The 25,739-nt window shown below is 44.8% G+C and overlaps 1 long non-coding RNA gene across 1 annotated transcript; it reads left to right on the top strand.

The window, feature by feature from the left end:
* Positions 1 to 294: 294 nt before the first annotated feature.
* LOC132375409 (uncharacterized) lies at positions 295 to 23,234 on the top strand. Its single transcript, XR_009506001.1, has 3 exons — positions 295 to 355; positions 22,423 to 22,561; positions 22,960 to 23,234. It is a non-coding gene; the product is annotated as an uncharacterized LOC132375409 (long non-coding RNA).
* The last annotated feature ends 2,505 nt before the right edge of the window (positions 23,235 to 25,739 follow it).

The following is a 25,739-nucleotide window of genomic DNA, read 5'->3' on the forward strand; positions in this document are numbered from 1 at the left end:
CCTGGGAAAGTAACAATTTTGATTAAGAAAAAGATACACACAGACACAGACACACACACACACACACACACACACACACACACCCAAAAGCACAGTATCAGTAGAGCCCAACTCCAGCCTTCCCACAAGAAAAATTAACACGATGGGGTGAAAGTTAGTGCCTGTATTGAGAAGTGGCTTAAACCAGAAGTGACAAGCTGAACCCTGTGAGTCCATGACGGCTGATTCTCAAGGAAAGTCAAAGTTTGAGCGAGAGTTCCTTGGTCTTGAAAATGCTGATGACTCCCATTTACTCCAAGAAACACAAGGGCTGGCCCCAAAGCAGAAAGGCTGGAAGCAAAGGACCTTCAAAGGGGTAAGATGGAGCCCGCAGAACCACTGGGAGGAGGGGGTCAGTTTGAGCCTCCAGCTGGAGACCTTTGGACTCCGAGACGCTAAGCCTCACGCACTGGGAGGTGGGTGGTGAGGCTGTTTCTCCGGGTGCTGGAGGGCAGAGTCCCGTCTGGCAGGGCTGGGCTGTCGCACCAAACAAGAAGCCTCCCCGCCAGGCGTCTCACCCATGCTCTGCCCTTGTCCCTCTGTGCCTGGGTGGAGAGGGGGGCAGGCGATGGAAGGAAGCAAGGGGAGGATTTGATGCCAGGGAGATGGCTACGGTCTGATGCAAACACTACGCGCGCGTGGGACTCGTGAGACAGACAGACAGACACAGAGCAAACGGGTGTGCTGGTCACGGGGCAGGGGAGCCCGACAGCCCCCAAAGCTCATTAGGTAAAATGTGCATTCAACGTCCAGGTCAGTCTAAGGTGGAAGGGGAACCAAGATGCCCTCAGTTCTCGTGCTTCTCTCTCTTTCTGGTTTCGTCTTGTTCGACAAATCAAACGGAATCCCAAAGGAAAAGCATGGGAGGAGGGGAGAGGCCTCCTTCTCCCGGCAGATTTATGGCATTCTGGATGCAGCTTGCGTCTGTCAGGCCAAAATGGTGAGGGTGGGCTAATAGAGTAGAATTACAGCTTCCTATAATGGGGAAAGTTAAATAGACAAGCTCTCCTAGCCCGAGGAGAACGAAGCAGAGGTCAGTGCTGCCGCCTTTGAACACGAATGGCCCCTTCCCGTCCGCTCCCTTTCACGTGTGGCCTGGCAACAGTAGCAGACAGATGCGACACAAAGACAGACACACCTGATTAACCATGAATACGACAGCTGTCGTTTCCCCACCGCCGCCGCTGCCCACACCCTGGCTCTTTCCGCTGAGTTTTTTCCCTTCCTTTCAGCAAGCGTGAGGAAATTAAACCTACCATTAAGACCCACGTTAGTGGGAGGGTGTCAGCGGTAGGGCCTTTGTTTCTCCGCTCACAGACTTGTGATAGGTGCCTTCTGATTTGTCCTTTCATCTGAGCAAGAGTGGGAGCCTCCGCCAGCTCCAGACCCAGGACCCACAGAAAGGCCAGCGGCGGGTGGGATGGGACGGGGCTGACTCAGACAAGGAGGGAGAAAGCGGACTGAAAGCAGCGCGTTTTGTGCACCTGAAAGTGTGTCTCTCCACTCCTCCCTGTCCTCCTCCGTTTCATTCTCTTGCCTCCAGCCGCCAGATTTCCCCGCTGCTAAAAACACCCACCCTTAAAACAAACAGGCAGTCAGGAATGCACCCATAGGAAGTGGCTCAACGCAGCATTGTCTTTCCGTGAGAACTTACTTATTTTGCCCTATTTTGAGCTGGCCTTGACAAAGAAGAACCAGGGCAGGTGTGGGGGGTGGTTTTTTTGGCTTTTTTCCCCCTCTCTTAGGTAGCCAAATCCTTGAATTCCAGTTAACTTCCAAGACCTTGAGAATCAGGTACAGGAGAAAATCTAAGTGTTGACAGGTGAATGATATCTAATGACATAAAGTATAATGTGATTATGGGAGCTTCCAAAAACCTTTGCGATGGTAATTACAGCCTTGAGTGTGAACCCTGAGTTTTCTTCGGGATTTTATTTATTTATTTTTTTTGGGGGGGGGGTCAATCTTGAGTTAATCATTTGAATTCTGTAAGCCTGCATTTCTAGACCTTGAAACAGCTCTCTCAATTGTCAGAAAGTTCCTTAAGTATTTGCAAAGAGAGACTAATAAAAATGATCAGAAATCACTCAGCAAACAAACGGCCTTATAACATAATAATGGGGTGATAACCGGGTGATTTAACTCAACCTCACAAAAATTCAACAAATATCCCTGGTCTCCTCATGAGTGGAAACATGGTGGAATAATTCAAGCCTATCATCTGAAGGTTCACTGTTTCTAATGAAGCCCCGAGCCCAGTGTATACTTCTGACTTCTCCTAAGAACTCATGGAGATATTTCCATCAAGATAATCGGGAAAAGGGCTAACTGAATTGCCTAGAAATTTTTGTTTCAGGTAACACAGTAGAAGTCCCAGGAGCCATGTTTGTGTAGGACATTGGGATTTGCTCTAGGACACGAAGGTAGCCTACAGTGGTTGGTAACTCTAGGCTCATCTTTCACCTAATTGATGAAGAGCCATATCCACTATTAAATCAACTGAGGGCGTCTCACCTCAGAGCAATCTGAAAAGACCCTGTTCGCTTTGCCATCAAGACCATCTCCACAACTCTTCTTCTATTACCCAAATATCTCTTTTTCTTGCTTCACAGCCCACAGTTGAAGCAGAGTAAGCCTGTCTGTTTTCAATCCTTAACTTTTCACACACACAGCAAATGAGAGGAACTTCTGAACACTGCGATCATCTGGCTGATGAGCAAGCTGTCTTCCATTTCTGGCAACGAACGCTTTTGGCTTTATCTTGACGGGAAGAAAACGGGTGAAAATACACTCTGGTTGGATATCATTGACAGCATTTGTCATCTTTGCAGCTAAAAGAAATTAGCTTAGAAAAATTTCCCCTCGGTACTGCAGAAGATGGCAAAAGAACTGACACCACCACTGAGATGCCAGCTGAACTGGATTCATAAATGAGGTAGCCTACTGTGATCTCTTTCGTAACAAACACAGTATCTCACCATGAAGTGGGATGAGGACTGGTCCAGCAGTGAGGACCTTTGGGGTCCGGACTGGGAGCTCCATGGGTAGACACGGTACCTTTAAGGGTTCACTTAACATGTCTGAAACCTGTCCCCCTTTGTATTCATTTGCTAGGGCTGCTGTAACAAAGTACTACAAACTGGGCAACTGAAACAACAGAAATGTGTTGCCTCACAGCGCTGGAGGCTAGAAGTCCAAGATCAAGGTGTTGGCAGGGTTGATTTCTCCTGAGGCCTCTCTCCTTGGCTTGTAGACGGCCGTCATCTCCCTGTGTCTTCACATGGTCTTCTTTCTCTATGTGTCTGATCCTAATCTCATCCTCTTATAAGGATACCAGTCATATTGGATTAGGGCCCACCTTAATGACTTCATTTTAATCTGATCACCTCTTTAAAAACCCAATCTCCAAATACATTCTGAGGTACTGGGGGTTAGGACTTCAAAATATGAACTTGGGAGGAACACAATTCAGCCCCTAATACCCTCTGAGGGACTCATTTAACTGAAGAAGCTCAGCTCTATCTCAGCTCTGACAGATTCTGAGCCTATGGCCTGGACCCACAAATGAAGTGAGTGGGGTAGTCACATGGCATCCATCTTGCCATGATTCACTCACAACAAAACACGGAGGAAGTAAAACGAATGGGCACTTCACTTGAAAGCAGGGAAGTCCATATCATGGATTCTAGGGGCTGTGAGAATCACGATGCCACCTCTCAGAAGAATTAGAAAGACCAATAAATGAGATTACTTCCACTCTAAGGTGAAAGTGTTTTATGACTGCATTTTCTCACCCTCATTGACCATGCCCATTCACCAAAGCCCAGAACAAAAGGGTTTTTCCCCTGTAACATTTAGAAACAGCAAAGAGCAGGGGAATGAATCATCAAACAGGCAGAACACTCTTCCTATGACTCTTTTACCTAAGTGAAAACATTACTTCCTGAAAGAGTGAAAAGAGAGAAAAGTGGCAGGAGATGACTAACAGAGGTGACGGGGCTGATGCAAAGAGCTTCAGGACGGCATGAACTTTAGAAACAGGCAAGGTTAAATGACGAAACGAAGGTGGGTGAGCACACTGCCTCAGGGAAATGAGGCTTGGGGGGGGGGGGGGGGGGAATTGTGAATAAGAGGCTGCCAAAAAAAGATGTATGTGTAATTTACTTTAGAGTTCCACCAACGCGCAGCAGTGGGTTGGGTAGGATGGCTCTAAATACCCTGTGACACGTATTTACAAAGATACTGGGTGGCTCTATTTAAATGACAACTTCTTATTCATCGTCGCCTCTTGCGGCACTGCTCGTCACCAGGGTTCCTGGAGCAGCGGTGCTGAGTCATGAGCCACGTGCTGGCAGTGGCCAGGAAGTGATGGGAAGGCGGGCAGCTCACGACTACGGAGTTTCATGGAGAAGATGTAGCTCTGCGTGATGGCCTGTGTGATGAGTTTATCTGTGTCTCCCAAAAAAGATATGTTCAACTCCTAACTCCCAATACCTCTGAATGGGACCTTATCTGGAAAGAGGGTCACTGCAGATGTCATTAGTTAAGATGAGGTCATACTACAGTAGGGTGGGCCCTTAATCCAAAATGGCTGATACCCTTATGAGAAGAGGCTAAATTTGGGCACAGAAAGAGAGATATACGGGAAGAATGTCATGTGATGATAGAAACAGAGGTTGGAAGGAGGCATCTGCAAGCCAAGGAATTCCAAGGAATTCTAAGGATTGCCAGCAAATACCAAAAGCTAGGAGAGGCAAGGGAGGATTCTCTCCTACAGGTCTCAGAAGGAGCGGGGCCCTGCTGACACCTTGATTTCAGACCTCTGGCCTCTGGAACTGTGAGGGAATAATTTTCTGTTATTTAAGGCACCCATTTTGTGGTACTTTGTTACATGGCAGCCAAAGGATACTAAAACAGCGCATCACACACTGTGGTGAACCCCACAATTCACCCCACATGTTCTTCTGCTCCTAAAAAAATACTCTACCAAAGGCCTCCACCTTCAGGAACTTGGCTTTTTTCCAGTTTTTAAAAAAGTTTATTGTTCCTCCACCTTCTTACGCCAACATGTTGCACAAACACTCAGTAGATCAGAGCTGGAGACAGATTATCTACCTGTTGTAAGTGATGACTTCTGTAATCTCAGCTTATCACTGATCATCATGACCTTGGGCAAGTCTGTAGGACTTCGTCTCTTCATTACAAAGTGAAGGACTTGAACTGTAGTAATTTCTAGTCTGAAACACTGAAGACCATGACCCTTCTTTTTCTTCATCAGTGTTTTACACTCCAAGATGATAAATGAGAAAGGGAGCAAAAATGTGATTAGTTTCCTTCTCTCTTGTGCTGTTTCTAAGGTCGTGATACAAAAATTAAATGGAAAATATTTGTAGAATACACTGTTTAGCAAGTCGCAAGAGGGAAGAGAAAGGATATCAATTCAAAGGAGATGTTTCAAACTGTAGTTAAGTAATCAACCAACATTTATTGATGCCTACTGAGAGACTGAATATATTGATACAAATGAACAACGGCCGCATCATATATAAACAATAGAGTTCTGACCTACAATCTGCAATAACCAACCCAGGAAAACAACACATTTTCTACAGTAACCAGTCCAGGAAGTCAGCCTACTGTGTCAGGGTTATAGAAAGTCAGCAACAATCCAGGAAGCCAAATAATAACCCCTGTAACAACTGGGCCAAAAGGTCCAGAACTTAGTAACTGACAGCTCTCGTAAATTTTGTCCCCCTTCCAACATAGGACCAACTAGAGAAAATCAAATACACACCCCTAACTGATCCCATGGGATGCCTTGCTTCCAGTTACCTGCCTCCAGCTTCCCCAGGCCCACGGTCTCCAATCAACACACACCCGAAGCCTTCCCTTTTTTCCACTATAAATCTTTCCCACTCTTCTTCATTTATTTCCACACTAAAACATGCAAATAGGGCTTCCCTGGTGGCGCAGTGGTTGAGAGTCTGCCTGCCAATGCAGGGGACACGGGTTCGAGCCCTGGTCCGGGAAGATCCCACATGCCGCAGAGCAACTGGGCCCGTGAGCCACAATTACTGAGCCTGCGCGTCTGGAGCCTGTGCTCGGCAACAAGAGAGGCCGCGATAGTGAGAGGCCCACGCACCGCGATGAAGAGTGGCCCCCACTTGCCACAGCTAGAGAAAGCCCTCACACAGAAACTAAGACCCAACACAGCCATAAATAAATAAATAAATTTAAAAAAAAGAAAAGAAAAGAAAGGGTGAAATCAGCCAGAACTAAATTAGAGAAAAAAGTTTGCTCTGACTTTCTTCCCATTTAAAAAAAAAAAAAAAAATGCAAATAAATCCTATGCTAGACTCTTGGCAGGTAGGGAAAAATACAAGGAGGTGTAAGACATGGTCCTTATACTTACCAAACTTTAAAACATTGGGATTTGAGATAAAATGCACAGAGCACAAGAACAACTACCACAACTAAGCAAGCAATAAAATCATTCAGGAATAATAATTCTTAAGTGCAAGTTCTAGGCAATGAGTGTAGAAGTCTGAAGGAGAGAGATTACTTTTGGCTGGGGAGATCGGATGTGAACTGGATTTCAGTACACAGAAAGGAATTATTCTAGTAAGTGAGTTCCCTTGCTCACATGATTACTTAAACTTGAAAGTTTGTGGGAACAGGAAGGAGCCCTGGCAGGAAACGTGTTTGTTCCACAACTACTTTGTCACTAAAGGAGGGTGATTTTTTGGGAAGCCCCCTCCTTTCTCTTCATAAGCGCCAACTGAGTCAGGACCTTCCCTGAGTCACTCAGACTGTAGACAGGACGAGCTTGGCCAGTGGCCTCTGTGTTTCCATTCCAAACCTCTGCCCCAAATTCGGGGCTGCCCACCAAGAGTAGATGTTTATCTCCACCAGGCAATTGCTGAAGGCCAAGCAGAGGAGCCCTCTCTGATGAGGCTTTAGGGAACCCAATAAATAGGACCCCTCTTTCCTGCCCAAGTTCTGGGTCAATTAAGAGGTGTAAGTATAAGACAGATAGAGGTTAAAAATCACCTTTCTTTTTTTTCAAATTGACAAAGTCTTGGTTAGAGAGTGTGACTTCAGCTCTGCAAACTTGTTAATATTGTGCCACTGAACTGAAGTCCCCTAGCCAGCACCAGGCACTGCTGGAAGGCAGGAAACGTTGCCACATGAGGAGCTGCCCCTTAAAACTTAAGGCTTGAACGAGCAGAAAATGTTCACTTTCTCCAGGCAATTCCCATACAGAGAGAAAGGAGACAGTGAGACACGCATCTTCAACTGACTCTCCCAGACTGACCGTTTTCCTCTCCCTCCAATGAAGTGAAGGAGATGACGGAGAGAGCGAGCCCAGGGCATTTACTCAATGGAAGCACGTTCCCCTGGAAACAAGAGGAGTGGGGAATAAACACTCCTATGTAACACCTAAAACAGGCAGGGCTAAGTCTCTGCAGGGTTGAAGTCTCTAACACACACACACACACACACACACACACACACACACACGAGTACATGCTCACATGTGAGCACACACGGCTACCAATGCTGTGGTCATGTTTTCTAGTTCTAGAATTTGTGACAACTTTTAACTCTAAGGGGAACAAATGTATTCATGGAGAAAATCTCCCAAGTGATGGCCTGCCCTCAGCATGACCAGTGTTAAGTGCAGACCCCGAAGTCAGGTGTCCCGAATCCCTGTCCTGGTCCTGGCATTAAGTGGCTCTATAATTACTCAAGGTCACTTACCCTCCACGTGCTCTGTCCCTGATTATGCACTGGTAATCATGGCACTTGTCTTGCCATGTGCGTAAGATGGGAGACAAAATGAGAAATGGTCGCTAAATAACTCAGCTCCATTTCCCGGAGGCACACAGGTTGTCCCATATTAAGAGAAAATAGTAATGTTTTTCTTGAAATATGGAATAAACGTGGAGCAGCATTCCGCAACCACTTCAAACGTTTTCAGCACTAGCGAATTCATCCAAGAGTGGACCCCACAAAAGAGAAACAGAAGAGACCAGTGGTCGGGGTCCCTGAACCTGTAAGATTAAGAGCTGGGTGTTTCCCACACAATTTGGATACATACCCAGGGACTTAGTAACATATTTGTGATTAATTACACAGATAACTCTGAAAGCTGAGACAGGTTCTCTTTTACCCTCAGAGAAATTTTATCTGAATCATTCCTTAGGAACAAGGGACTAAAACACCCCTATTCCAAAAGTTACCCATCAGAGGATGGTATGATTTTGAAAGGGCACCCAACTTTTTCCCCTGCAGTTTCCTGAAGGAGAATCACTATGGTCAGATTAGCCCTTGGTCATGACTTCTTTGCAAATTCCTTGACAACAAATTGACCTTAGACCTAGTTTGAGAAATGGTGGGGAGAAAGGAAAGGAGAAATAAAGGAGAAAGTAGGGTTGAAGAAGGAGAGAAGAAAGAAGGGTTAGTCTTGCACATACAAGACAGGAAGAAAAATAAAGTGCAGAATTCTTCCAATTCCTGATTGGAATTTCCCGAGTTGCCCCTGGAAGGGGCTATAGAGACCTCAAAGGCAGAGCTTTGTTTATTGGTAGATAGATACACAGAAAGGCTCAGTAGGAAATGTAACCTCAATTGGAAAGGTGTAGAAGGACCTGCGTTATTTCATTTTGTCATACTATTTCTCCACCTGTTATTCTCTCTACTCTCCACCTCCCTTTCACATGCTTTCATTCATCACAAACGAGGAGCCAGGCACTGCGACAGGTGCTACAGACACAGAGGACAAAGACGACTCCCTGTTACCTTCTGGGAGATTTGGGTCAGGTAGGGGAGACATGAGAACGGTGTTCTGTTACAGTACAGTGAGAGAAGTGCTGAAGTAGACACAAACAAAGGGCATTCAAGAGCCCAGAGGATGGGGCTCTAACTTAGGGAGTGAGGTAAGGGACCACAGGAGGGGTCCTCCGTTGGGTTCCCCAAAACACAGACCCAGAGACAGATTCGTGTGTACAAGGCTTCCTGGAGATTGCTCACTTGCGAGGGAGGGAGGAAAACAGGGCCAGGCAGAGGAAGAAGTTTCACTGCGATGCAGCTGCCAAAGAGGCCTTGGCTGACCCCTCAGGGAGCTCTAAAGCTGGGATGGCCTTTCAGAGCTGTCACTGACTGAGGCAAAGGGGCCAGGCCTAGAAGCGGGGCTTCGACCCCTCATCAGATGCGGGCCGTCCCAGGGGAGAGGTGTGACCTTAGGCGAGGCTGCTCCCTTGGGCCAAGGACAAATACAGGAGAGGGATTTATCGGTGAGGCGGCAGCCGGCAACACCCGGACGCTGAGACAATGAGCACGTCGGGCCTGAAGGGGAGATGGGCCAGCATCCGCTACAGGAGGCTTTCCACAAGAGACCTGAGCTACGTGTGGGAGCGTGCCAGCACTGGCGAGAAGAGAAAAGTGGCCTAGGCAGAAAGAACAGCCATGCGCAAAGGCAGGGGACCTTCAGAAAGCACTGCACACGTGGAAAACGACCGCAAACTCAGCAGACCCCTGAGGAAGGCTGGGAGGCAGGGCCTGAGGAGAGGAGTAGGGAGAGGTGAGCCAGAAGCATGGGCAGCCAGATCATAAGGAGACCCACTGTCCACACTAAAGAGTCTGGGTTTTGCCTTGGAAATAGGGAGAAGCCAGGGAAGCGTTTTCAATACTGTTTACAAAGTTGTTTTCGGATTTATACTCATAAAGATTGGAAAATTAGTTAAGTACAAATGATAAAATAAAATACACCCATAATCCCACCACCCAGAGATAACCATAATTAACATTTTGATGGTTTTCCTTCTGGTATTTTACTATTTATAGATATATGTATCTAGGCAAAGAGAAAAAGGTTTTCAAAACGTCAGATTATACCATAGGTACAGTTTTGTATATGCTCTTGTGATTTATATCATAAGCACCTTCACATCATTAAATGTTTTCCAAACATGTGATTTAAATAATGGCATAGAAGTCTATTAATTGGATTAAACTAACGCTTTCCTTATTGTTAGACAGTCTGGTTTTTTTCCAGATCTTTATCTACAACTCTTATTATATCCCTAAGATAAATTTCCCCAAGAAAGGAAATAATTGGGTTAAAAGATATGAACCTTTTAAGATTAAGAACACCAATAGAAGGTTTAAAAGATAAAGCTGGATGCATAGAAATTTATTGTTTATTTCCTTTATGTTCTGTTAACTCACTTATTTGTCTTCAGTGAAGGACAAGGAGAGAGGTCCAAGCAACTAATGGGTGTTCCAGTTAATGGAAGGTTCATCATGATGATTATGAGGTTATAACACGAACCCACCAGGATCACCATTCATGCTCTGACACTACTGGGGTTGCAGAGATCTGGTGGGCTAAAGCCTGCACCACATCTAAAACTTAAATCTGTCCTGACCCTCAACCAATTGGAGTATTCAGATTTCATGTTTTCCTTCCTGTTGGAAAAAATCCAAATGTCCAAAGCCCAACATTGGATGACCGTTTCCCGCTGAAATTCTCTGACTGTATCTCTGCGAATGTTCCTTACAAGTGAGCCACATTATTAGCAGTGCTTTCAACACGATGCTTCTTCTCCTAAGGCAGACAGAAGGAAGAACCTTTAAGCCTTCTATTGACATAACAGAAATTTTCCAAATGCCCTCAAATTCATCTTTATTTGTGCTGCTGCCTATAAATTACTTTCTCATGGAATATGGTTTGAATTACAGAAACTATCCCCCATTCCTTCCCCAGGGTTGCGGAATACTTCTTTTTGATGTTCATATCCTAATTTTAATCCATATGTCATGTTCTGTTGATGGTCCCTGGAGCTTAGATCAGACATAATTCTTGGGCAATGGGAACTTAGGTTCCGGTAATGTGGCCAGTTCCGTTTGTTAGGACCCTTCTGACAACAAGCTCTCTCTGAACAGCCTTCCTAACATGTGTTTATAATCACTTGGAGTTATCTCTACGGCACTTGAGTTGCCTTCCATCTGAAGTGGCCCTTGCGGTAGCACTCATTCATCCAGGCTGCCCCTGGCTTTGTGGTTTTTTTAACCTGGCATCTCAGGAGGCAGAATGCTCTAACTGAAAGAGGACCAAGCTCGTATCAAGAGGTCTAGATTCTTGGCGAAGTTCTGCCACTAACAATCCAAGTGACGGAGAGGAATTTGCCTCCCATCTACCCATCTCTCAGAGGTGTCATGAGGATAAAACAAAGTAATACTCATCAAAATAGAAAACAATGCACACACGCTTGCCTTGATGAAGGTGGCACAGTCGGTTCCAGGACCCCCCGTCGGTTACCAAACTCTGAGGATGTTCAAGTCCATTATATGAAATGGCGTAGTGCAGTCGACTCTCCATACCTGCAGGTTCCACATCTGAGAATACAGAGGGCTGACTGTATTTTATTGCAGTAATCTCATTTATATGAATGGAGCAAGAAATAATATAGTCCATAAAGAAGATGTATTCATTCAAAAGGGGTAAGAGCAGGCACTTGGAGAAGCAAGAAATACAGAATCCAGTCCATGCAGCCAAGGGGTTCAGAGAGGGGCTGGAAAAGAGTACCTGTGGCAATGAGAAGGACCTTAACGGATGTGTGTGACATGATGTGGAGCCTGGAGGAGGTAACGAACGCTGCTCGGGGGAGGTCAGCACCAGTCAACACGTGATGCTTGAGCAAAGTCCTGAAGGATGAAAAAGACCATGTCCAGGCAGATAAATCAGGAAAGAAAGCATCACTCACAAAGACCCCTAAGAAGTAAAAGGACACAGCACGTTCAGAGAACAGCAAGTCCATCCGGGTGCGGGAGCGCAGAGTGTGTCAGGAAGTGGCAAGGCTGAAGACGTGTGCCCCTGCCACTGACGCTGCATTTGTCCTCTGGGCAGGATAGAGCCAGTGACGAGCTTTAAGCATGGTTACATTAGTCACGGTGCAGGCGAGAAGCATATGGCACACTGAATTTGGTAATTTAAGAAGTGTTTACGAAGGGATTGCATTCAAAGGTGTGGGCGGGGTGTAGGGAGACCACAGGGGGTCCTGTTGCCATCCTTAGGCCTGAAGGGTGAGGGGGCAGCATCCATCGAGGGATGAAATCGGTGTGTGGGGACCTCCAGGCAAGGGGTCAGGGAAGTAGATGACCCTTCCCACTGCTCCCACCTCCCCGTCTGACCAGTGCCTTCCATTGGCCAAACCCAGCCTGAAGCCAGAGGGCAAAAGAGCTTTGGGGGAAGAAGGCAAGGTGAGAAGGATGGCTCTGGAGGGACAGATGAAAGCTATCTAACACCAGGCAAGTAGCACCAGACGGGAATTTCATGAAGCTCTTCAGGCAGCAATATGGAGAGAGGGAGCTAAGGAGAAAATGGGAGAAGTAAGGCGTAATCCAGGTGAGAAATGATGGGGACTTGACAAGGCAGTGGTGGCAGTAAGGAAGGGGTGCAATGGATTCAGAGAATGTTCAGAAGGTACAGTCCAAAGAATGTGATGGTTACTGGCTGGTATGTCTCAGAAGTTCTTTCTCAGACATGTACAGCTCAACAGGCCATAAATAAAACAACAAGGAAACCAGACAATTCTGGGCGATACAGTCTGAGACCTGTCTTTCTTCAAGCAATTCATTTTGGTGGGGGTACCGTGCCTTGGATTTGGAAGACAAGACCTTAAGTGGTTCCATCCTTGTCAACTATCTCGATATCCACCACCTGAGAAGAAATGTGGTGACTGTAGTGGGCCAAGTGGTGGCCCTTAAAAGATATGTCCACATCCCAGAACCTGTGAACGTGACCTTATTTGGGAAAACGGTCTTTGCAGATATGATTAAGGATTTCAAGATGACATCACCCTGAATTGTCCGGTGGGCCCTATATCCATAACAAGTGTCCTTATGAGAGACAGCAAAGGAGAAGACATGGACACACAGAGAGAAGAAGGCCATGTGAACACAGAGGTAGAGATTGGAGTTAAACAGCCACAAGCCAAGGCACACCCGGAACCCCCAGAGGCTGGAAAAGGCGAGGAAGCATTCTCCTCTGGAGCCTTCAGACACCTTGATTTCAGACGTCCAGCCTCCAGAACTGTGAGAGAATAAATTTCTGTTTTTTAAGCCACCCAGTTGGTGGTAATTTGTTACGGCAGCCCTCAGACAAATACAACAATGAACCAAAGAAAACCATATTCTGATGGCATAAGAATATATGTGGAACAAGGCCAAATTTCAACTTTATTTTTTTCCTGTGTCAAACCTGTTTGGTGAACTGGGGTAGTGCCTGGCTGCAAAAGTAAATGCTTTAAGTTGACTAAGGCCAGGTAGCAAAGCTTTAAAATTTCATATTTACACCCCCAGATGTGCAGGTGTGACATTCACGGCACAACTGGGTGAAACCAGCTTATCTACAGACAACTTCTGCAGTTCACCAGCCCTCATAATCACCTGTGCCCAAAGCAATCTTGCCAAACCACCAGATGAAATGTCGGCTCTGTTCAGCATTCAACCCAACATGTGCCTTTAACTTCAGCTGCTAAAACGTTTGCCTCTGAAGAAAAGCACAAGGACTGCACTTGCTTGTTTGACGTCACACATCCTGGATGCTACAGATGACCCAAGTGAAATAAAATGTGCATTAAAGACAGGACATCACAGCCATTTTAAAACATGTTACTGAGTATGTTTATCACCTTTCACTTTACCAAATAAGCTTCATGCCTTTATGGGAAAGAACTTCTGAGACACTCTAGCATACAAGAGATTGCTAAAAATATTCCAATCTGTTGCTTGGGTGTCTATGAATATGGTGGCATCACTGAAGAAACCAGAGAGCCCAGGAGTAGGGGCAGGTTTGATGAAGTGGGACAGAAACATGATGGTCACCATTTTGAGGGTGTTGGATGTAAGATGCCTGAGCTCACGAGGTTTAGACTTCTGGTAAGCAGTTTTAAATATGTCTGAACTTAAGAGTAAAGTTTAAGAGGAGATTTCAGATAGCTGTTTTCCCCTGTAAAAGCAAGAATTCTTTTTTTGTGGATGTATCTCTTTCTAAATACGTTAATATATAAATCAAACATAGAACTGAATTTCCCTTCTATATAGCTCAAGGTTTGCTCCTTCTCACCAAAAGCAAGATTTCCATTTGAATCTACCTTGCCCCCACGCAGCCAACTGACCCCATTCCTGGATCCCAGAGTGCATCCTGTTTAGTCTAAACCTCTAAGGGTAATTCCATCCTTCTTGTAGAGCTGAAGATCGGCCAGGTGACTCAGTTCTGGCTAACAAGATGGAAGGGCTAAAGCCTTTCTGGAAAAGGAGGTTCATTGTTTTTCTGCAGGAAGTACTGGAAACCAGCTCCCTCCAACTCGCACTCTCTGGTCATGGTAAGAGAGCCCCAGCACTAATGCTAGTGGCAATCATCCTACGCTCATAAGGAGAGCCAGCCTTCAGATCAAGTCAGCACGGCACACACAGAGATGAAGACAGCCTGGGTTCTTACACTCATCACTCAACCACTGGATCAGCCTTTCCTGGGCCACCAGATGTCCTTGCCACTTAGCCCACTTTCACGTCTTCTATTAACCGCCAATGCAAGCATCCTAACCCATTCCGGTGTCTCCTGATCACCTTACCCTAGACCCCTCTGGTGAGGCTCCTGTCACTTGTCATTTCTTGGTGACAAATGAGACAACATGGGTTAAAGCCCCTAGCATGGAACTTAGCACACGTGAGGCCCTGGGTAAGTGTCCTGTTGGCTTGCTTCTCAGCTTTGAGCACTATCTCGCCCAGATCCCCACCATTGTTTCTGAAATGCTTTGTGTGCCAGGATCCAGGTCCAAGCAGACCTCCAGACAGTTGAGTGGTCAGAAGCCTCGCTACCTGGGAGGATTGCACCTGGGAACTCCGTGACCCAGAAACAGCAGCGAGTCAGCCACCTTCCTGATTCGACTGCCACCATGGCTAGTCACAGAGATCCTTACTCTTCGAGGGATTCAAATATGGTGGGATAGCATGAACACCACCATTATAAGCTCAGTAAAACTTGGTTTCTGATCATTCACAGCCAGTTCAAGATGTTCACACCTGAGTCATCATTTCCAGTATCCGTGCTCACATTGCAGACAGGCAGAAAGACTGATTAATAAAGAATTCTGATTACTACAATGTTTGCAGTATCACTAAAGGAGAAGGCTGACACTCTGGCCAGTAACTTCTTTTGAAAAAGAGACCTCTGGATTTCCCCTCCCTTTACGCTGAATGCCTTAGTTCTGGGATTTTGGCCCATCAGAAGTTGTATAAATCTTCATTTAGAGGTGTGTCTCAAACTTTGCTGAGCTATAACACTGCCCTAGGATGGCCTGTTCTATAACACATCCTAAAAAACCTTCCAAAAATGGGTCTGTTTTTGTCCTTTTGGTTTTTTGGTTAAAATTCATTTGAATTCAATATGTGAATCTTACAGTACTCTCCTAAGACACTTGAAGAGTCCTTGGGGTATTGTGGAAACAAATGCTGAAAATACGGGTCTGGGAACACCAGCCTGGGTGGAAAGTGGCCTCCCCATCTTGCCAGTGACTCACTCTGGTGACTCACTGCTTGTCACACCAAGATCCACTGTAGCTCACCTTCCTCTGCCTCCCTGGAGGGAAATTAGGGATTCATTAGATAAAGGGTACAAAGTGCTTTCAGTTTTCCAGATACAAGTTAAGTAAATAAAAGGCATTATCATCTCCCAGATGTTAATGAAGAAGGGTGGGGAGGAGAGAGGATAGGATCTTTCTTTCACAAAGGTGGTAACTAAACCAAAGGTCCCTGCAAAACCAAGACCTAGAAATTTCATAAAATGGAGAAGATTCTGATTATTGCTTTAACTATCAAAAATTTTAAATTTCCTGCAAACTTTAAGGAAAAAAAAAAATCTTGATGAGCTAGCCCAAATGCCTCTGTCATATATGTTCAATTCCCTTTCTCCCTGAAAGACTAAAGTATCCAGTAATATTTTAATATCTACACTTTTATTTCTTTGCCATATAATCACATCAACTTGGACTCAAGGCAAATATGTGAAATTTTCAAACATAAAAAGAAGCCAAGTTACTCACTGAAGGGAAACCCTGTGTCAACCTTCATTACCCCATGCCAAAAATGTCAGGCAAATGCACTAATTTACTCAAATCAAGGCAAAACTAGCCTGCCGGTGCTCAGGAGTTCCTTCTCAAACACGTGCAGTGTTAACAAAGTACTGAACCTTAAACTCATTTGGAAAATGAACTTGTGAATTTTTTTCTTAGCAAATGCCACTGGCTGACCCTGCCTTCAAGTCAAAAAGCTGAAACTCAGCTTGTCTTGTTTCCCTTGAGAACTGAGTTCTAAAGGCCACTAGTTTCAATACATTTTGCCAGAAATAACTTGAAGGCACTTCTGAACAGGCACCAAAGCCCTTGTAATGATGTAGTCATTTTAAATTAACATCCTAACTTAAAATAACCTGATTTTTGTTTGTGACCAAAATTTATATTGGAACACCTCCGTAGAGGTGAAATCTAGTGCATTCACCCCAGGCAGGGCATTTACTGACAAACAAGAATTGGAACAGGAGGTTTAAGTTCAGATGCCAAAAAACCAAGGCTGTTTCTGAAAAGAAAGGCTTATCTACTTTGTCAACCAGTCTGGGATGAACCTAAGCCTTGGTTAGGTGAAAGAACCAATGGGTGAGTCTTCCTCTTCCAAAAGATTTCCTTTTCCTGCAAACATCTGCTAGAAAGTAGCAACTTGGAATTAAAATATAAAGAGAGAGCAAAGATTATCTGCAAGCCAAAAACTGGAAACAACCAAAATGTCCTTCAATAAGTAAATGTTTGGAATACTACTCGGCAATAAGTGGAAATCAACTATCGATATACACAGCAACTTGGATGGACTTCAAGGGCCTTATGCGGATGAAAAAAAAAAAGCCAGTCTCAATAGGTCATATCCTGTATAATATCATTTGTATAGTATTCTCAGATTAGTGGTTGTCATAGGTTAAAGATGGTAAGTATGATTACAAACGGGTAGCATGAGGGAGATCTCCAAGGTGATGCAGTAGTTCTGTTTCTTGATGGTTACAGGAATCTACACGGGTGTGATAGAAAGGCACAGAACTCTCTGCACACACTGAACCAATGTCAGTTTCCCAGTTTTGATACAGTACTATAATTACATAAGAGGTGACCTTGGGGGAAACTGGGTAAAGGGTATATGGGAACACTCTGTAATTTCTTTGCTATCATTGCAACTTTTTATAAATCTAAAATTGTTCAAAATAAAAAAGTAAAGAGAGAGCAAAAAAGGAACAAGGGAGGAAGTAGAAGAGAGAAAGGAAAAGAAACAACTTGGGATGAATACTGACAACTCCAGAGATGAAAGGTGACAGGGAAGACTTGGAGGACGGGACGGTAAGAGTAAATATTAGAAGTTACAGTCAGGCAAGCTGACAACCAGAAACTGTTTGGATTGTAAATTGTAAATGAACTCAGTGGACAGAGAAGGTGAAAGATCATTGAACTGTTACCCCTGAACGATAAGGATAGAAATGAAGCACAGTGAGCAAGAAGACTGAGTAACTGTGGCAGCAGGAGCTACAGGAAGGTCCGGTGGGAAGAGAGGGGGAGGTGCGGGGGGGTGGTAATGTAGCAGCTGATATTCCTTAAGATATGACATACGTCAAACAAGAGAAAGAAGGATGATTGGGGATGATCCTTTCATTCTAGGTATGACCTAGAAAGAAATCTTGGGAAGGAAGATGTGCCATAGAAATCAGTAAGTTGAGAAAGAAGAGGCAAAATCATTGGACCTGAGCAGAATTACTGATCAAATAATGTGAGGTGATCAAAGAATATCACAGCCAGGTGAGTCAGAAGGAGAAAAGAGCACACTCAGTTTTGGAAAAATGACAGAAAACAGGTCTTCAAGGAAGACAAATGATGAACAACAAAACACAATGACTTCCGGAAAGGCGTTTTCTACATGGGTTTAAAAGTCAACAACAACACACCCTGAATTTTCCAGATTTATTTAACAAGTATCTTTGACAGCCTAGTACATAGCAAGTATACATCAGCCTGATTTTTATTTCAGAAAATATGACCTTAAAAGGACAGTTCATGTAAAAGTAACACAAAACTGCAGGAGGATGAATTTTGTAAGGGAGGAAAGAATTTACAAGCCATCTTTTGGGCAAACATCTTGGAGTCTCCCAGGGCTGTGGACCAGGATCACTAAACTTCAGTCTCCCAGGGAATAAGCAAGCAATAATATTAAAATCAAGAAATTAATATAGTAATTCTAAGATCTTTGAGATTTAGTGTGGTCATAAAGGAATTCTTATCACATGGGGAAAAGTGAAGTTTCTGATTGCTGCAAGAGACGGTGGGAAATTCCAAGGAGGAAGCCCCTAAGAAAAGAGAAGGAAGAAAGATGGCTGTCCACTCTCCATGGATGAAGAAGCTAAAAAACAAAATACTGGTTTCTCTTCCAGCTACTCGGTAAATATCAACTCAGAATTCTTTGGACACACTCACTCAACAGTGGGGAAAGAACTGATGTCATCCTGAAAAATGTGGTTGGACGGGAATCCATTTCTCTCCACTACCTCCAAGCCCAACCTCTAGCCTTAGATAAGAGGTCAGCAAATAACATAAAAATTAAAAACCCAAAGCACATGGTAAACTTTGCCAGATATTATTCCCTGATAAATTATGTTCCTGTGGCAATACAGAGAAAAATCTCATTCTTCTTAGCAGTTTTACATGAATTCCTTGCAAGGAGCAGAGACATGCATTTTTAGGAGGAATGCTTTGATAAACCTGATCGAAGGCTGGGTGCCCAGGGCCTGTGGGTGGCTGAAGCCAAGGGCTGAGAGAAGTGAGGAATGGCTAAATGTTTCTGCAAAGAGTCAAGGATTGGTGGAGGGGAAGAATTCTCTAAAATGGAGAATTTGAGAAGCCGCTGGGTAGAAGGTTTAAAAGACACAAAGGCCAACAGCAGAGAATAGACTTGGGAAGGGACATCTAATGGCAATTTGGGGCATGAGGTCTGAGCACTGTGAGATGTAAATCCCCTCTTAGTCTTCCTTATGAAATCTTCAGTAAAATCTGCATTCTCTGCCTTGAGGAGTGGATTTTCATTGAGGGAAACATGAAGAAGAACAGAGCTCTGCACAAGGGCAAAAACATGGGCTGTAGCAGTTGCCTATTTATTAACTATTATTTAATTTAAGGTATGAAGAGCCAGAGGAAACAAAGCACAGGGGGAGGAAAAAGATAGGAGAGATTGTTGGTTGAGTACCTTCTTTTACTAAACTTTTTAATTCTTGAGGTACTTACTTTCTTGGTTTCGAATCAGGCTCTATGGGAGAGGTGTGGTGGCCTAAGGTTTACTGTGTGGGTATCATCTCATTCCTTCTCTCCAAACCCTCAAGCAACATTAAGAATGACAAAGATCCTTTTCAGTTCAAATATCCTTTTCCCCTCCCAGCATCTCAAAAGCCTTCTCATCCTCCTCAGAAACAAATGTAGGTGTCTTTAAGGAGATTACACATATTTCGTTGTTCTGTTGCTGCTTCTTCCTATGGGTTATCATCTGATTACAATCTGAAACAAAAACGCAAGGCACATAGTTCCTTATCCTCAACCACACAAATATTAATTGATCAGAAAAAAAATTAATGACACACTTCTCCCCCAGCTCATCTACGATTTCTCTAAGTCACTTTTTTTTTTTTTTAATGTTGTCCTCTCTGCCACAATTCTGCCTCTTGTTTTTTCCTTATTCCCCTCCTCCAGGATATAATTATTCTCCCCGTTCTCAGAAGAAACAGAACTACAATCATTTGCTACAATAATTACGAGCGTTAGAGGTACCCTGAGCTAGGTGATGCCAGGCTGCTGGGTGAGGAGGGCTGGCAGTGTTAGGTGTTACCCAGTGTGGATACTGAGGCAGGGGTGACCCCATCAGAGCAGAGAGTTGATTAATTTCCAGTTATTGAAGGCCCTTATTCTCCTTGTTCTCCCACACAACACCTCCAAAATCCTCTCTATAAAGTTTATCTTTCATCATGCATTCTCTGCTCAAAAATTTGTCAGTCATCCAATCCACAAATACCTATTGATTGTTTCTCCCAGGCTCTCTCTCCTTGACCGTCAGTCAAGATGATGCTGGATTTACCCCAGCAATAAAAGACCAACGCAAGTGCTGTGCCCACAGGCCTCCGTGCCTGTCAGAAAGCTTCCTTTTTCAGTCCCTCCAGCTTTCTCCCCAGCTGTGCAGCAGAAGCCCCAACTGCAAGAAGCTATCACAAAAGGTTATGGATAAAGAAAACCACAAGAAGCAGTTTTCTAATACTCTTCTGCTTTTCTATAGTTCATGAGCCAAACTTTTTGCTTTAGCACCACAGCCTCTCTCTGGCCTGTGGCCATTCCCTTCCTGTTCTGTTTTCTCACCAGGTCTGATGCTGTTGCATCCCTCACAGCTGCGAGCACAGCGCTTTGCAAATACTTGGGCTCCCTGTAGACGGAGCGTCTTGATTTGATTTCTCCTAGGATCTCAGGTAGCTTGACTGGCTTGGTTCTTAGGCTTTTGATGCACCTGATGGGTACGGTTGCCAGATTTGGCAAATAAAAATACAGGATGCCCAGTTCAATTTGAATTTCAGATACACCATGGAAATTTTTATATGTTCCTTGCAATGTTTGGAGCATACTTATACTAAAAAATTCACTGCTCATCTGAAATTCAAATTGAACTGGGCATCCTGTATTTTATCTAGAAACCCTACTGGTGTGTCACCCGAAACTGAGCAAGGGGAGTAGTCTATATATAAAGTCGGTGACATCTGGACCACAGAGATGGCTTCTGCGCAGCAAAACTCATAATCCCTGACTCCAGGAAAGACAGAAGGGGAAGGGAGGATATATCAGAGTTGTCTGGTAAATTATCATATATGAATAATCTGGAAAAGGGGCGCTTTGTCCCACTCTACTGAGTCAAGGTGGTCAATGGCATTTTACGTGATGGTGAAATGACTGCAGAAGAGTGACATACAGCAACTGCTGCCCTTCTAGAAGAAAGTGATTTCTTCCACAAGGGTTTCCACCGGCTCTGCCTCATAAACAGGTCCTAAATCAATGTGGAGTCGAGGCGGCCAGGTGGTCCACTGGGCTCCCTGGAAAGTCATCACTGGCCACTAAGTCACCCCACTCCCCAGAGTCACAGCCTCAGGTATTTTTAGACAACAGAAAAACACCCATGGCCAGAAGTCAGGAGCATCTCCAGAGATTCTGGGCAACTCCCACAGTATCCCAGAGAATTGGCAGCCTATCTTCTACCTAGAGAATGAGGGCACTTTTTCTTTTGTAATGTGATTTCTTGGCTGGAGAGGAAGTGTTAGGCACCCTGAGATGCTCTGTAGAAATGCAAGATGATATTGTATTGTATTAATGTCACTTAATGGTAGCTGTCAATGACAGTGATGGAATAAATATGGAAAAGGAAATTACTGTAATTGATTGACAGTCTGGAATCTTCCATATTCGACCTAATGAGAGAAACCTATGAGCAGCAGCTTCCAGTGCAGGCTATTAATGCAAATCGTATGCACCGTACTGGCATGCTGAATTATGCAATGCCATGTGAATGTCTAATCCATTTCACCAGGCTTGTCTTTATCCAGAAAAAAAATATTTCACTGACATGCTGATTAGTATATTAGGAGAGTTTAAGAAGTTTGGTGGTAAAGTAGGTGCCACTGTGGTGTTATTAATTTAGTTCTGAACAAGACAAACAGCTCCATGCAGCCATCAAAATCACTACGTAAGTCTACAAGATAACTTTGTCAAGACTGATGGGAATTTACAGAAAAGTCTTGTGATATGTGGAAGGAATTAGCAAACAGATAAGGAGCACATCATTTTTCTAGAAAACCACTGTCAAGGACTCACTACCCATGCAGAACCAGACACCTGCCAAGACATCTACAACGTCTGCATGACCGCTTTCTCAGATGCCCAGAAACTTGTGGAAAGTTAGAACCAGAGGTAAGAGGTCAAGCAAACGACAGGTACAAATAAGGTTTAGGGCCTTCTCTGGGGACCCCATGGAGAGTTAAGTATTGCCCAGGCATCATCAACAACCACCAAATATTCCCGGTGGGAATAGACTTTATGTGAGAAGAAGTCTGTTGGGACAGAAGGATGAGTTGCCCGTTACTTACACATGCCAAGAACTCAGAGCTTTGAAAACTCCATAGCCGTCATTTCTTTACTCCCTGCACATATCAATTCTTAAAATTTGGATCAACAGAGGAAGTACCTAGACTCCTAACTATGTAACCCACAGCTTCCTACGAGTCAACTGTGACCTGGCTGCTCACGGGACCCCGAATGTCCCCACGTTGGAAAGCACTGGGAGAGAAGATAAAGAAGGAGAGGGTGTCATACACTGCAATTTTCCACTGGTGGTCTCGAGATAGTCTGAGGTCAGTATACAGATGAACTTTTTATCTAATTCCACAAAAATTTTTTGAATACCTTTTATGTTCTAGGTACGATGCTATACCCTGGATATACAAGCACTGCTCCTGCCCATATAGAGATTATATTCTAGTGGAAGAGGCAGATATGAGGTGATAATTACAAGGGGGTGTGATTATTACGAGTGTTACAAAAGAGGAAGCTGGGGTATATGACAGGCGGACAGACTTAGTCTGGGGGGTTAGCAAAGGTGTCATCAAGGAAGGGGTGCTTAAGTCAGGACTCTGTGTTTTTACTTTTTTAATTTTAATGATCATGTAGTAATACAATGTATATTAGAGAAAATATACTTGACAAACTTATGATCTGTCATATATACTGATGCATATTTTTCCTTTTCAAGTAAACCAATTTAAAAAGTGAGTCGAGGGCTTCCCTGGTGGTGCAGTGGCTGGGAATCCGCCTGCCAATGCAGGGGACACGGGTTCGAGCCCTGGTCCGGGAGGATCCCACATGCCGCGGAGCAATTAAGCCTGTGAGCCACAACTGCTGAGGCCTGCGCGCCTGGAGCCCATGCTCCACAACAAGAGAAGCCACCGCAATGAGAAGCCTGCACACCGCAGCGAGGAGTGGCCCCCGCTCACCGCAACTAGAGAAAAGCTGGCGCACAGCAACGAAGACCCAACACAGCCAAAAATAAATAAATTAATAAATTAAAAAAAAAAAAAGTGAGTCGATTTAAAGAAAATATTAAGCAAATAGTAATGCAGTTGGTACTCAAATATACCACAAATTGTGAATTTGGTACGTGAATGACTAAAGTTTGGGAAACCTGTATGAGGGAAGGTGACAAGAAAGATGAGGGCCCGCTGTGGGGGAGGGGCCTCAAGCAAAGAGCTGAAATAACAAAAGGAAGGTAAAGAAAGGCAGACAGAAGGTTCCTCAATGTGCTTTCACATATATCGTTTCATTCTTTCACCATCACTAGTCCCCTGTGGTGTAATGTATTCTCGCTGAATTTTCTATAGAATAATTGAAGCCCTTGCAAGGTTAAGTAAAACACTAAAGGTCATCCAGCAAATTAGCAGCAGAGGTAGAATTACAACACAGGCCATCTCTCATCCATTTGAGAACAGTGCCTCTTGCCTCCAAAGTTCCAAGTGTGCCGCAAGATGGAAAATGAAATTTTATATAAAGCAAGCTACGGAAAATAGAGGATTTCTAAAGGAAAAATAAAGGCTGCAACTGTTTTGAAAAACCTAACGCTATTATTTATTACTGCATGTCCTTTGAAATGACTCATTTTTCGGGGTCCACGTAGAAGCCTGTGTAGTGTTTGCTCTGTATCTTTTTTTTTTTTTTTTTTAATTTTCTTTACTTCATTGGCTGTGTCGGGTCCCAGCTGCGGCACGTGGGATCTTTCCTTGCAGCACGTGGGCTCCTTGTTGCAGCGCGCAGGCTTCTCTCTAGTTGCGGCGTGCAGGTTTTCTCTCTAGTTGTGGCGTGCGGGCTCCAGGGCGCGTGGGCTCTGTAGTTTGCAGCACGTGGGCTCCCTAGTTGAGGCGCGCGAGCTCAGTAGTTGTGGCACGTGGGATCTTAGTTCCCCGACCAGGGATTGAACCTGCGTCCCCTGCACTGGAAGGCGGATTCTCTACCACTGGACCACCAGGGAAGTCCCATTCTGTATCGTTTTAAGGAAGAGATAAGCCCCTAAAAAGCAAGGATAGGGAAGTCCACATCCCATCCAACCCAAGGTCTGCCTCTCACAGATATGAAAGGGCATTCCATGGAAAGTGGGCTTGTCCTTCTTAATGTCAACTTTATCGTTGGGTTTTCCCCTCCTGGCTCCCAATTATCCAATAACTCAGTAAAAGGCAACCTGTCATCCATCAAGCATGAGTTCCACTTAAACCACGGGGAAGCTAGTTCTATTTTCCAGTCTCTATCAATCTGGGTTTAATGAATTCCACACCCTACTCCTCACTGTATGAAGAAAGGGTGCTCCCCCAAAAGCTCTTCAAGGAATCCCATGCACTCTTGTTTTTTGGTCTGAAATAGTCTGGAAAGTCCGGCTGCTGTTAAATTCGCTGCCCCACCAGTGCCTTGTCACCTCTCCCACCACATTTCATCGACTCCGTCTTCCTCCCTGCCCTATCTTCTTCTCTCCCTGACCCCAGGCTTTCACGGATTCCCAGCTCTGGGCTCAGGATTCATGTATCTTACCGCAGGTACCTGCGAGCACCCCCCCTGTGCCAGGCTCTGCTCTGGGTCCTGGGCTTACCACACAGTCCTGCTCTAACCCAACTCATGTTCTAGCGGGAGGAGACAAGCAGATAAACTAACAGGTTTTTAAAAATCAAACAGGGATGATGTTATCCGTTGCAGGAGTATTTTTTAAAACCTGATGTGAAAGTGAGTGAACAAGTGGACACGTTACAGTCTGGAAAGCCACTCTGAGAAGATCACATGTGAGCTGAGATCCAGCCCATGGGAAGAGGAGGGGGAGCACTCCGGGCAGAGGCCATAGGCGAGCTAGGGGAAAGGGGGGCAGTTTCACAGAACTGAATGAAGGCCAGTGTGGTGCAGGAATTCTCAGCGGGGCCGTCAGTGGCTATACTGTGTGGGGCTTTTCCATGCATTTGGAAATTTCTACCATCCCTGGCTTCCCCTCCCATTAAATGTCAATAAAGCCCCTGGTTCTAACTACCACCCACCCACCCCCACTTCTCCCGGTGCCATCTGGGCAGCCACAGTGTTGCCCCCCGTCAAGAAGCACAGTGACTTGGGTATGAGTACAATTCAAAGGGAGGCCCTAGAGGAAGGTGGGCGCAGATCATACAGGCTTTGTAAGCAGGTGTATTAGTTTCCTGGGGCTGCCGTAAAGTACCACCAACCAGGTGGCTTAAAGAACAGAAATGTATTCTCTCAAAGTTCTGGAGGCTGGAAATCCAAAATCCAAGTGTCTACAGAATTGGTTCCTTCTGAGGCTATGAGGGAGAATCTGTTCCAGGCCTCTCTCCTGCTTCTGGTGGCCTCAGGCACTCCTGAGCTTGCTGCTGGCATTCTCCTTAGGTCTTTACATCATCTTCCCTCTATACATGTCTATTTCTGTATCCAAATTCCCCTTTTTATAAGGACACCAGTCACACTGGATTAGGGCCCATTCAATTATCCCATTTTAAC

This window comes from Balaenoptera ricei, chromosome 11 (genome assembly GCF_028023285.1).
Source record: "Balaenoptera ricei isolate mBalRic1 chromosome 11, mBalRic1.hap2, whole genome shotgun sequence".
Taxonomy (NCBI): Eukaryota; Metazoa; Chordata; class Mammalia; order Artiodactyla; family Balaenopteridae; genus Balaenoptera; species Balaenoptera ricei.